Here is a 13,493-nt window from a genome sequence, read left to right as displayed (position 1 = left end):
CCGTTGAGTCTCATCTGGAAGTTGGAGGTAGGATAGCCCCCTGCTGAAAAAGTTAGAATGTTCAATAAAATTTTTTCCATAGAAAACACTTCCATGGGTCAAGGAAGAAGAGAATTTGAGCATAGGAGAGGAGTTTTAAAAACTATAACAACTGAAAAGCACCACCAACACTCTAAGAGACTGTTTTCACTGGGAAGGCAAGTTTAATCTTTTTTAATTGTGGTATAATGTACTTAACATAAAATTTACTATTTCAACTATTTTAAGTACAAGGTCGTATTAAGTACATTCACGTTGTGCAGTGATCACCACTATCCATCTCCATAAATTTTTCATCATCACAAACTGTAACTTTGTACCCATGAAACACTAACGTCTCACCTCCCGCCCCCATCCCAGTCCCTGGTAACAACTGTTTTCTTTCTCTGTGATTTGGACTATTCCACATACCGCGCGTAAGTGGAGTTATGCACTATTTGTCCTTTTTTGTTCACTTAGCATGATGTCTTTATGGTTATGTGTCAGAATTGCATGCCTTTTTAAAGCTGAATAGTATTTCATTGTATATGTAGACCGCATTTTGTTTATCCGTTCATCCATTGATGGACAGTTGGGTTTCCACCTTTTGGCTATTATGAATAAGGCCATGAACATGAGTGTACAAATAACCGTAAGTCACTGCTTTGAATTCTTTCGAATATACACCTAGAAGTAGAATTGCTGGACCATATGGTAATTGTATGTTTGATTTCTTTTTTGTTTGTTTGAGAAACAGCTGTACTTTTTTTCTACAGTTGCTGCCTCATTTTACGTTCCCATCAACAATGCACGAGAGTTCCAGTTTCTCCATATTCTCACTAACTCGTTATTTTCTGTTATTTGAAAAATTATTTTACTTGTATGTGCTGGGGTTTGAGGAATAGGAACACAGATATGTTTTCCAGTTCTGTATATTCTCGGTTGGAATAGAGTGGCTTAGTGACACATTCAGTAGTATTCGTGGATAATGTAAAGCAGTGGATAATGGATAATGAAAATCTCATAGGTGAAATAAAGCATGAGACAGTGATTCTTAATCAGACATTGTCAACCCTGTTGATTGTGCCATTCTCAACATACACAACGCTTCATTTCCCGTCAGAGTCCTTTTGGCTGTTGAGCCAATAGAACCACTTCTCCACTTCTGAACTTCAGCCTTCGGCATGCCTTAGTTCTCTGCCACCAACCTACAAAAAAATCCATCATGGATATTTTCAGTATTCGGTTAATTAAGCCGTCTTAATTTATCTTCGATTCTTTCCATTCTGATTCAGCATCCTGACAGTTTACTTAGAAGATTTAGGTTTTTGTGATGGTTTGTTTTCAGAGTAAAGATTTAAATGAATTGTTTATAGATTAAATAACATGTCTTAGAAATGAGGAGAGTTTTATTTTTTTCCACAAAGAACAATGACTGCTAAATGGCTTTTGAGGCGTTTTAAAAACTGGACCAATAAATAAATAAAGAAGGTTAACCCGGAAGCAGTCATAAAGTTTCAGTCCATATTCTGGAGCAGACTGACAGATCCATTTAACAGCCAGGCCATGCTTTCTCATTCCTTTTTGGCACTAGCAGAAAATCATTCTAAGTGTAATTGGAAATAAATGTGGAAAAGTGTAATTCTGCCTGCCCCCTAGGAGCACGCATAGCTCTCGAGTATTCAGGCTTAGGACCGTGAAAATCTGTACTTAAACATTTACATGAAATAGTGGCAATTTAGACATGAGAGTAAGTAAAGGACACATTGCTTTTATACAGCCTTCTTTTTTTGCTTTCCATGTGACTGAAGTATAGTGAGAGTGATTTCTGAAACACTATTAACACATCTGTTTTTCAGTTGGATTGTTCACAGATGCCAAGACTGGAAGGTAAAAATAATGAAAAAAAAATAAGTAGCAATTTTCCATTTCATGAATTGAGATATACTTGACATATAAATACTAGTTTTAGGTGTACAACATTTGTATATATTGCAAAATGATCACTACAGTAAATCTAGTTTACATCCATCACCACATACAGTTAAAAATGTTTTTCTGTGGGGGCGCCTGGGTGGCACAGCGGTTAAGCGTCTGCCTTCGGCTCAGGGCGTTCTGTGATCCCGGCGTTCTGGGATCGAGCCCCACATAGGGCTCCTCCGCTATGAGCCTGCTTCTTCCTCTCCCACTCCCCCTGCTTGTGTTCCCTCTCTCGCTGGCTGTCTCTATCTCTGTCGAATAAATAAATAAAATCTTTAAAAAAAAATGTTTCTCTGTGATGAGAACTAAGTTCTGCTCTCTTAACTTTTAAATATACAATATAGTATTAACCATAGTCACCATGCTGTAATTCCATCCCCGGGAATTATTTAATTTGTAACTGAGAATTGGTACCTTCTGATCACCCTCTATCTGCCTACTTCTAACTAACAAACCGTTAGTCTGTTCCCTGGATCTGTGAGTTTGATTTTTTTTTTTTTTTAGATTTTGCATGTAAGTGAAATAATTTGGCATTTGTGTTTCTCTGACTTATTTCACTTAGCCTGATGCACTCAGGGTTCATCCACGTTGTTGCAAAAGGCAAGATCTCCTACTTTTTTATGGCTGAATAATATTCCATTGTGTGTATCCGCACCTCCTTATCCATTCATCCATCAGTGGACACTTAGGTTGCTTCTGTGCTTTGACTGTTGTAAATAACGTTGTAGTGAATGTGGGGGCATGCGTGCGTAGATCTTTTTGAGCTAGTTTTAATTTTCTTTTGTAAATACCCATAAGTGGTATTGCTGGATCATATGGTATTTTAAATTTTTTTGAGGAACCTCCATACTGTTTTTCATAGTGGCTGCACTAATTTACACTCTTACCCACAGTGCACATGGGTCCCCTTTTCTCCACGTCCTTGGCAACACTTATTTCATGTCTTTTTGACTCCAGCCATTCTAAGATGTGTGAGGTGACCTCACTGTGATTTTGATTTGCATTTCCCTGATGATGAGTGATGTTGAGCATCTTTTCATGTGTCTGTTGGTCATCTGTATGTCTTCTTTGGAAAAATGTGTATTCAGGTCTTCTACTCATTTTTAAATCAGATTGTTCTGGTTTTTTGCTATTAAGTTATGTGAATTCTTTATATATTTTGGATGTTAACCCCCTTAGCAATGTGATTTGCAAATATTTTCTCCCATTTTGTAGGTTGTCTTTTTATTTTGCCAGTGGTTTCCTCTGCTGGGCTGAGGCTTTTTATTTTGATGTGGTCCCACTTAGTTGTTTTGGCTTTTTTTGCCTTTACTTTTGGTATTAGATTCAAAAAATCATCACCAAGATTGCTGTCAAGGAGCTTACAATCTATGTTTTTGTCTAGGAGTTTTATGGAATCAGGTCTTACATTCACGTCTTTAATCTATTTGGAGTTAATTTTTGTGTATGGTGTAAGATAGTGGTTGGGTTTCATTCTTTTGCATGTGGCTATCCAGTTTTCCCAAGACCATTTATTGAAGTCTGTGCTTTCCTTATTGTATATTCTTGGAACCTTTGTCATAAATTAATTGACCATATATGCGTGTGTTTATTTCTGGGCTCTTTATTCTGTTTCTTCTATCTATGTATCTGTTTCATGCAAATACCATACTGTTTTTATTACAGCTTTGTAATATAGTTTGAAATCTTCCTAGGTATTTTGTTCTTTCTGATGCAGTTGTAAATGGGATTGTTTTCCTAATTTGTCCTTCTGATAGTTCATTACTAGTGCGTAGAAATGCAACAAATTTTTGTATATCAGTTTTATATCCTGCAATTAACTGAACTCATTTATTCTAACAGTTTTTGCTGGAGTCTTTAGAATTTTCTATACGTAGTATCATGTCATCTGCAAATAGTGACAGTTTTACTACTTCTTTTCCAATTCGAATGACTTATTTCTTGTCTAATTGCTGTGGCTAAGACTTCTAATACTGTTTTGAATAAAAGTGGTGGGAGTGGGCATCCTTGTCTTGTTAGGGAAAAAGCTTTCAGCTCTTAACTGTTGAGTATGATGTTAGCTGTGGGCTTGTCTTATACGGCCTGTATTATGTTGAGATCCATTGCTTCTACATCTTGTTTGTTGAGAGTTTTTATCACAGGTGGATGTTGAATTTTGTCAAATATTATTTTTGCATCTATTGAGATGATCATGTCATTTTTATTCATTTTTTACTCTGGTGGATCACATCTGGTGCAGATGTTGAAACACCCTTGCATCCCTGGAATAAATCCCATTTGATCATGTGATTCTTTCAATGTATTGTTTCATTCTTTGCTAATACTTTGTTGAGGATTTTGCGTCTATATTCATCAAAGATACTGGCCTGTAATTGTCTTGTGGTGTCCTTGTCAGGTTATAGTATCAGGGTACTGTTGGCCTCATAAAATGTTTATAAGTTTTTCCTCCTTTTCTATTTTTGGAAGCATTTGCAAAGGATATTAAATCTTCTTTGAACGTTTGGTAAAATTTATCAGTGAAGCCATCTGCTCTTGTACTTTATTGGGAGATTTTTGATTACTGACTCAATCTCCTTACTAGTCATTGGTCTATTCAGATTTTCTATTTCTTTATGATTCTTGGTAGGTTGTATGTTTCTGGGAATTTGTCCATTTTTTCTAGGTTGTCCAATTTGTTGGTGTATACTTGTTCATAGTAGTTTCTTTTTTTTTTTTTTAAAGATTTTATTTATTTATTCGACAGAGATAGAGACAGCCAGAGAGAGAGGGAACACAAGCAGGGGGAGTGGGAGAGGAACAAACAGGCTCATAGCGGAAGAGCCTGATGTGGGGCTCGATCCCATAACACCGGGATCACGCCCTGAGCCGAAGGCAGACGCTTAACCGCTGTGCCACCCAGGCGCCCCTCATAGTAGTTTCTTATCCTTTCTGTTTCTGTGCCAGAAACTGTCATATCTTCTTTCATTTCTGATTTTATTTATTTGAGACCACTTTTTTTCTTGGTCATTCTAGCTAAAGATTCGTCACTTTTGTTTATCTTTTCAAAGAACCAGCTCTTAGTTTTACTGATCATTTCTATTATTTTTTTAGTCTCTATTTCACTTATTTCTGCTCTGATCTTTGCTGTTTACTTTCTTCTTCTAACTTTTGGTGTTGTTTTTTCCTTTTTCTAGTTCTCTGAGGAAGGAGTTTGTTTGAAATCTTTGTTTTTTTGGTAGGCATTTTATCACTAAGACCCTTCCTTTTAGAACTGTTTTTGCTGCATCTCATAAGTTTTAGGATGTTGTATTTCCATTTGCATTTGTCTCAAGGTATTTTTTTATTTCTCAGCAGTTTTCCATTTTTAACCTTCATGCCCTACATTACTGTGGCTGCTTCTTCCATTCTTACCCTCCTCAAATCATGATAATGGGATTGGGCATTTAAAAAAAAAAAAATGGCGACATCATTGGTAATGACAGAGTAAAGGACCTCTGAATATTGTCTTATATAGAAACAATGAGAATACTGTCAGAAATTGTCAAAATCAACTTTTTCACAACTATGGTACTTAATCCAAAGTGTATCTCAATCTGAGGAGTGTTTGTTCAAGAAAAATGGTTAAATGTTGGTAATAACAGTGAGTGTTATGTTGTTTCAACTTTCCCTATTCCCATCCCTTTCTACCTAGCTCCATGGTGGCCTTGAAAACCAAGAGTCCTGCAATCAGGGTGAAAATCCGCAGCTATTCATCCTAGCAGTCACTGGGAAGGAAGAATGGGTTGGAACTCATTCAAAGCTCCATTCTAAGAGAATTGCCATTATTTGACCTAATAGGTCGTAGAAATTGCCATTCTCAAAGCTTGGCTTTATCTGACCTCAGTCAGATCTTGCCCAGTACAGCCTTTTCCTGGGAGCATTTTTAAAAAAAATAAAAAGGAAAGCAACATCCTCAAAACAAAAACTAAACAAAAACAAAAATTAAATGTTGATTGTTCACCATTGCAGCTCTCTGAGGCAATGATAACAGTTGTGGCAAACAATAAAATAATCAAAAAATTCAGAGGAAAAATCTTGGATGATATTTATGTATGGGCTTTGAAAAGCTCTGACATATTTCTGGGATTCTAGAAGGCCATGTGGTAGTGTAGGTCTGTGTACAGCGATCAGAGCAGTGCATATGTTTATGAAAAAAAAAAAGAAAAGAAAAACAAAACAACACCTTAAAAGGCCCTGAGTTCTCACTTCTGGCTGATCTTGAGACTCTGTGCAAGATTAACAGCTGATTTCTCATCAGAAACCACGGAAGCCAGAAGGCAGTGTGATGACATGTTCAAAATAACAAAAGAAAAATACTGTCAACCAAGAATTCTATATCTAGCATAAGTATCCTTCAAAAATGAAGGAGAAATTAAGATATTCCTGATAAACAAATGCTAAGAAGATTTACCATCAGTAAATATGTCCTGTAAGAAGTACTGAAGGAATGTTTTAGGCCGAAATGACAGGATACCAGACAGTAACTCTAATCCACACCAACAAATAAGAGCACCAGTAAAAGTAATGTGTGGATAAGTTTTTAAGAGAGTACAGTGTAATTTTTACCTCTCTTTTTTCCTTGCTCTCTGATTAAAAAGACAACTGCATAAGGCAGTAATTAGAAATTAGGGTTGAGACATACACAACATAGATGTTATTTGGTGGTAACAGCACAAAGTGGGGAAGAATAATGGAGCCTACTATGTAGGAGCAAAGTTTTTGTGTACTATTGAAATTGGTATTGATCTGAACTTGATTGTTAGAAGTTAAGATGCTAATTGTAATCCCCAGGGCAACTGCTAAATAAGTCACTCAAAAAATATTATACAAGAAATGATAAGTGACAAAATGACACACTAACAAATATCCTTTTAATGCAAAAGAAGATGGTAGTGGAGGAATAGAAGAATGAAAAGATATTAGACATATAGGAAACAGACTGCAAACTGGCAGATATAAATCTTAATTTACCAGTAATTCCATTAAATATAAATGGATCAAACAATCCAGTCAAAAGACATGGGCACAATGGATTAAAAACAACAACAACCAAAAAACGCCATGATCTAAGTACAATGCTCTCTACAAGGAAAACATTTTAAATAGGTTGAAAGCAAAAGAATGTAAAAAGACCTGCCATGCAAACAGGAACCAAGAAAAGAGCTGGAGTGACTATATGAATACCAGACAAAATAGACTTTCAGAAAGAGTTGCTACTAGAGACAGAAAGATTCTTTTATAATGATAAAAGTGTCAGTCCTTTATGAAGATGCGACAGTTGTAAAAATATATGCTTCTTATGATGGAGCCCTAAAACATATAAAGCAGAAATGACAGCACTGAAGGGGAAATACAGCTCAACAATAATAGTTGCAAACATCAACGTTCCATTTTCAATAATAGAACAATTAGATAAACTAAGAAGCCTTGAAGAGTACTGTAAATCAAGGAGACCTATGACATCTAGAGAACACTCCACTCATCAACAGAATATGCATTCTTTTCAAATGCACAATTGAACATAAAGTAATTTTTATGTTAGGCCATAAAACGAGTCTTAATTTCTTGGGCCATGCTAGAATGAAAGTAGAAATCACTACCAGAGAGGAGTTTGAAATTTAAAAGTATGTGGAAATTGAACAGCATACTCATGATCACTTGGTCAAAGAAGATATCACAAGGGAAATTGGAAAAATATTTTTAGATGAATGAAAATGGAAGCACAACATACTAAAACTTAGTGCAGCTAAAGCAGTACATAGAGGAAAATTTATACTTACAAATGCCTCTATTAAAAAGAAAGATCTGAAACCAATAACCTAACCTTTTACTGTAAGAGACTAGAATCAGAAGAGCAAACTAGGGGCGCCTGGGTGGCACAGCAGTTAAGCGTCTGCGTTCACGCTTAGGGCGTGATCTCGGCGTTACGGGATCGAGCCCCACATCAGGCTCCTCCGCTATGAGCCTGCTTCTTCCTCTCCCACTCCCCCTGCTTGTGTTCCCTCTCTCGCTGGCTGTCTCTATCTCTGTTGAATAAATAAATAAATCTTTAAAAAAAAAAAAAAGAGCAAACTAAATCCAAAATAAGCAGTGGAAGGAAATAAAGATTAGGGCCAAAATACATGAAATAGGTAATAGAAAAGCAGTAGAGGAAATCAGCAAAACCAAAAGTTTGTTCTTAAAAACATCAACAAAATTGACAAACTTTTTAGTTAAATTGCCCAAGGAGAAGGAGGTAAGCCTCAGATTACTAAAATCAGAAATGAAAACAGGAACATTACTACCATTTAAAAAAGACTGTAAGAGAAAACCATGAAAAATTGTATGCCAACAAATTAAATAATGTAGATGACATGGACAAATTAATGGAGGCTATTAAAACTGACTCAAGGGGTACCTGGCTGGCTCAGTTGGCAAAGCATGCAACTTTTGATCTTATGGTTGTGAGTTCAAGCTCCATGTTGCATGTAGGTGTAGAGGATTGCTTTAAAAAAAAAAAACTGACTCAAAAGGAAATAGAAAATCTGAATGACCTATAAAAATAGATTGAATTAATAATCAACAAAATTTCTATAGAGATAAGCCCAAGTCCAGATGGTTTTACTGGTGAAGTCTAACAAACATTTAAAGAAGAGTTAAGACCAATCCTTCACAAACATTTCAAAAAAAATAGTAAGGAGGCAACATGTTTGAAGTCATTGTATTAGGCCATTGTTATCCTGATACCAAAACCGGACATCACAAAGAAAAAAAAACTACAGACCAATATCCCTTATGAATATAGAAGCAAAAATTCTAAACAAAATACCAGTGGAGTTAATCCAGCAACATTATAATAAAAAGGATTATATACCTTGACTAGGTGGGATTTATCCCCGTGTGTAAGGTTGGTTCATATACAAAAGTCAGTAAATGTAATGCACCGTATCAGTAGAACAAACAACAAAAGCCATATGATCAAATCAATAGATGCAGAAAAAGTATGTGACAGAATTCAACATTCTTTTATGATAAAAACAGATCGATAAATGAATGGAAAAGAACATCTTTTTATCTGGTACAGGGCATCTGTGGAAAAAACTACCATACTTAATAGCTGAAGATGAAAGCTTTTCCCCTAAAATCGTGAAAAGGATGACCCTTCTTGACGGTTGTATTCACCATTGTAGTGTAGGTTGTTGCCAGGGTAATTAGTTGGGAAAAAGGAATAAAAGGCATCCAGGTAATAAAGGAAAAGGTAAAAGTATCTTCAGTTATCAATAGCATGTTTTGTTTTGTTTTGTTTTGTTACATAGAAAATCCTCAAGAATACATATACATGGTCCATGCTGGGCATGGAGCCTACTTTAAAAGGGGGGGGTTGGTGCCTGGGTGGCTCAGTTGGTTAAGTGTCCAACTCTTGATCTCAGCATTGTGAGTTAAAGCCCTGCATTGGAGCCTCCTTAAAAAAAATACACAATTATTTGTGTTAGTAAATAAATTCAAGTTTGCGGGATACAAGATCAACATAAGAAATCAATTGCATTTCTATACATTGGCAACGAACAGTCTGAAAAATGAAGCTATAAGACAATTTTATTCACAACAGTGTCGGAAATAATAAAATAGTAATAAATTTAGCAAAAGTATCAGACTTGTAAAAACTAGAAAACATTCTTCAGAGAAATTAAAGAACTAAATAAGTAGGAAGACATCCTATGTTCCTGGATTAGGAGACAACGTACGTGAGCCTAAGGCAGACACTTAACCAACTGAGCCACTCAGGTGCCCCTACATGTGTACGTTTTCATTTGGAATTTGTTATCTTTTTTTTTTTTTTGAATTTCAGGTGAGTAGAGACTGACTTTTGAAATTCCCTGATACCTATTGCCAGTAGTAGAAGTGTGTCAAGAACCCAGTATTCTAATACCATTAGCCAGAGTGACTGTCAGGAGAAAAAGGCCATTAGTATCTTTCTTGTGACTTCTTACTGGCTGCCAAAAACTATCCTTTGGGAATTAAAAATAGTTTTGGTTTGTAACAGCCTTGCTTGAGATTAGATTATGTGTAGTTAGAAAAGAGAATATGCCAGTGGGACAAGTATATGGAGGTGAGACAAAGTTGATACACAATAGTAGGAACTGATAAGCATTACTGCTGCTTTTAACTATGGCTGAAGGAGGAAGAGATTTGCTGGACTGGACTTTTCCTTTCCAGTTTGTCTGGTTTTTGTTTTTTCCTTATTGTAATGACTAGGCCCTCCAGTACACTGTTGAATAAAAATTGAGAGCAGACAACCTTGCTTCATTCCAGTCTTTAAGGTTTTAACACTGTCTTTTTGTAGATGCCCTTTATCAATTGAGGAAGTTCTTTTATCAGTTTGCTGAGTGGAGTTTTAAAAATCTTAACTTGATGTTGGATATTGTCAAGTTCATTTTCTCCATCTATTATATATTTTTTTCTTTTTAAGTCTAATTTGGTGAATTATACTGATTGATTTTGAAATGTTAAATCAACATTGCAGTCTTGGAATGAACCTCACTTGGTCATGATTGAATGCCATGAATCCAACCAATTGAATCCAACAATAAATCATCTCAGGACTCTGAGATCATGACCTGAGCCAAAATCAAGAGTCAGATGCTCAACCAGGCACCCCCCCCCCAGTACTGCTTTAGATGCATCCCGCATTCTTGTTTTTGTTTTCATTCAGTTAACCACTTTTTCATTTCCCTTTTGGTTTCCTTTTAGATCCATAATTTATTTAGAATTACATTGTTTGCTGTCCAAATATTTGGAGATTTTCCAGGTATCTTCATATTATTGATTTCTGTTTGAATTCCATTGTTCTCAGAGAAATGCTTTGTACAATTTGAGTTCTTTTAAATTTCTTGAGATTTTACTTATGTTGTGCAATGTCCCACGTGTACTTGAAAGGATTATGTATTCTGTATTGTTAGATGGAATGTCCTATAAACGCCAGGTCAAGTTGGTTAAGTCTTACATATCCTTATTGATCAAATGTTTTTTCTATCCCCCTTTTCCACCTTTCATTCAGTTTCTGTGACTTGTGTGTATGTTTTGAACATGTTTTCCTTTTGGTAGTTTCTATTGTTATGTCTTCAAGCTTACTTCTTTTATTCGGCAGTGTCTTATCAGCTGCTAATACCAGCCAGTATATTTTTCACAACGGTGAGATCTCTTTGGGTCTTTTTTCTATCTTCTGTATCTCTCCTTAGCATGCTCCTTCTTTCCTCTACCTTTTTGGACATATGAGGTTTATATATAATGTTTTAATGTCTTTGTATTTCTTTTGACTGATTTTTGTTCTCATTGTGGGGTTGTATTTTCCAGCTTATTGGTACATCTGGTAATTTTTGTAGCTCAGGCATTTTGAATTTTTGTTGCTAGGTACTAGAAAATGTGTTAGGTTATGTTTATATACAGTATGTGTAACGTGAGTTTATTACATACATCCACATGTATATGCACACATATGCATACACACACACACACACACACACACACACAGGGCAATACAAACATACATAGGAGGCAGTATCTCCATCCTATCTTTCCTTCACGTGAAGAAGTCAGGAAGACCTTTGTTCAGAGTGGATAACCCGTTTTAATTTGGATTTTATTTTTTATACATCTGTAGGACATAGAATGCTACTCCCATGATTTTTATAAGGCTCCTAGTATCTGAAAAACTACTGCCAACATCTTTAAAGCTAAATTAATTTCACTAGAAAAAAGGAAAGGTACATATAATACTTGAGGCATAAATACTTGGAAATTAAGAAAACCCGAAATATCTATCTTGGGTTGGAAGCAGTGGCTTAAGGAGCTAAAAACTCTTTGTGCTGCTTTTAAAGGAAGAACCCTCTAACTCCCTCAGCTTCCTAGCAGGTCAGATGATTCCCTGAAAGGCAACCCAGAGTTTGGGCCTAGTTAGTGTGCAGTTCCTACATGCTGTGACCTCCTTCCTTGAAGTGCTCATTGAGCAGGGGCGTGGTGAAGAAAGTGGAGAAGGTAGGAGATTGAAGAGTATCTGAATTGCCTACCTCCTCCTTTTGTATTAGAAAAGAGAAAACCACTTTGCTACTGTGGTGAGCCACCCACTAACCTCTCTTTCCTGGGTGCTGGCCTGCCAGGTGCACCCTGTCCTCCAGTGAGGCCGGGAAAGGGCCAGCCGTCAGCTTTGCCTGCAGAAGTTGTACATGGTGCTATGTACGTTTGCTTTAAGAGCTAGAAGGATATTCCTGAACCAAGGAAAGCAAGAAAATACACTTAACTTGTATCTTTCAGTGGCCACCATGATGAATGTGTTAAAGACAAGGGAAAATGAAGGAAATCAAAGTGGCTTCATAGCATTTTCATACTGACTTGTCTACATTTTTGGATCCTTTTTTTTTTTTTTTAAATAAGAATGGGGAAATAGTACATAGAAGCCATGTGAAAAATATACCAGGATCTTTAGTGACTGAGAAGGGCAGGTCCTCAACTATAGAAAAAGCAGCAAGGCATTTCATGACACTAAAAGCTGAGTTCACCTATTAGAAAAGTCACTTTTTATGTGTGAATTTGAAACTTGGTTTTTTGCTGAAGAGGTCTGTGGCTGTTTTAGCTGAGGAAGGCTTCAGACTTGTTAGCCAAGTGGTGTGAGATGCAGGTGGCCTGATTCTGCCACCGCTTTCACAGACCCTTTTCCTGTCGTCAACCCCGTTTTCCAACTGTAAATGGTGGCCAATGCCACCTGCCTTTCATAATATTTATAACGGTATTTTTATTTATATACTGTAGTACCTTTTGAAGATTGCTTTGCAGTTAGTGGCGTTTTTCCATTTGCTAACTTTACATCAGACACTGAGTTGAAAAGGTGTCACACCTCTTGCAGATGAGGAAATCGGAAGTTTCAGGATCAAGAAAGGTTAAGTGACTTGGCCAGTGTCCCAAGTACAAGGATCAGGGCAAACACAAAAAAGCTTCTAATTCCAAATTCAGCGTTCCTTCTGCTAGAATGTGCTGCCTCCCTCCAGGATTGGTGGAAGATACTGGGGCCAGTCCTCAGGCTAAGGCTTTATTTATTCTGCCTCACGCAGCATGTGATTACCAAGTTGTGTTTGTAGGTGACTTAGTGGGAGGTTTTCCTGTAAAGGGGGCAGGGTCTAGATGTGGGACTGGCCCAGTCCGGCAGGTGGAGACGTTATGAGAATGCTTGTTGTGGTCTTCTCATAACTCCCCAATTACTGCCTGGTATCATTTGGTACTTACTTTGCTAATTATACTTTTGCAAGCATAAATCAATTCAGTTAATGTAAAAGAGGACAAAATATTGCTAAGAAATGCTCCTGGAGATTGGTTCTCACAGCTTTAATTCTGGGAGGGTGTCTGACTTTACAGTGTCAGCTTAGTCCTTACGAGAAGAGGTCCAGGGCTTCAGACTTTCAAAACAACTACAAAGGTTGTACAGTTGGTTACTGAGATAGCTTGTA

General features: G+C 36.6%; 1 protein-coding gene across 1 annotated transcript in view; it reads left to right on the top strand.

Moving 5' to 3' along the window:
• The window catches only part of B3GAT2 (beta-1,3-glucuronyltransferase 2), a 75,633-nt gene that overhangs the window by 60,767 nt on the left and 1,373 nt on the right, over window positions 1-13,493 (top strand). The window lies entirely within an intron of this gene.

This window comes from Ursus maritimus, unplaced genomic scaffold, assembly GCF_017311325.1.
Source record: "Ursus maritimus isolate PB19 unplaced genomic scaffold, ASM1731132v1 scaffold_29, whole genome shotgun sequence".
In the NCBI taxonomy this organism is placed as follows: Eukaryota; Metazoa; Chordata; class Mammalia; order Carnivora; family Ursidae; genus Ursus; species Ursus maritimus.
Note: the sequence above shows the minus strand (reverse complement) of the source record. Positions and strands in the feature narration are given on the sequence as shown.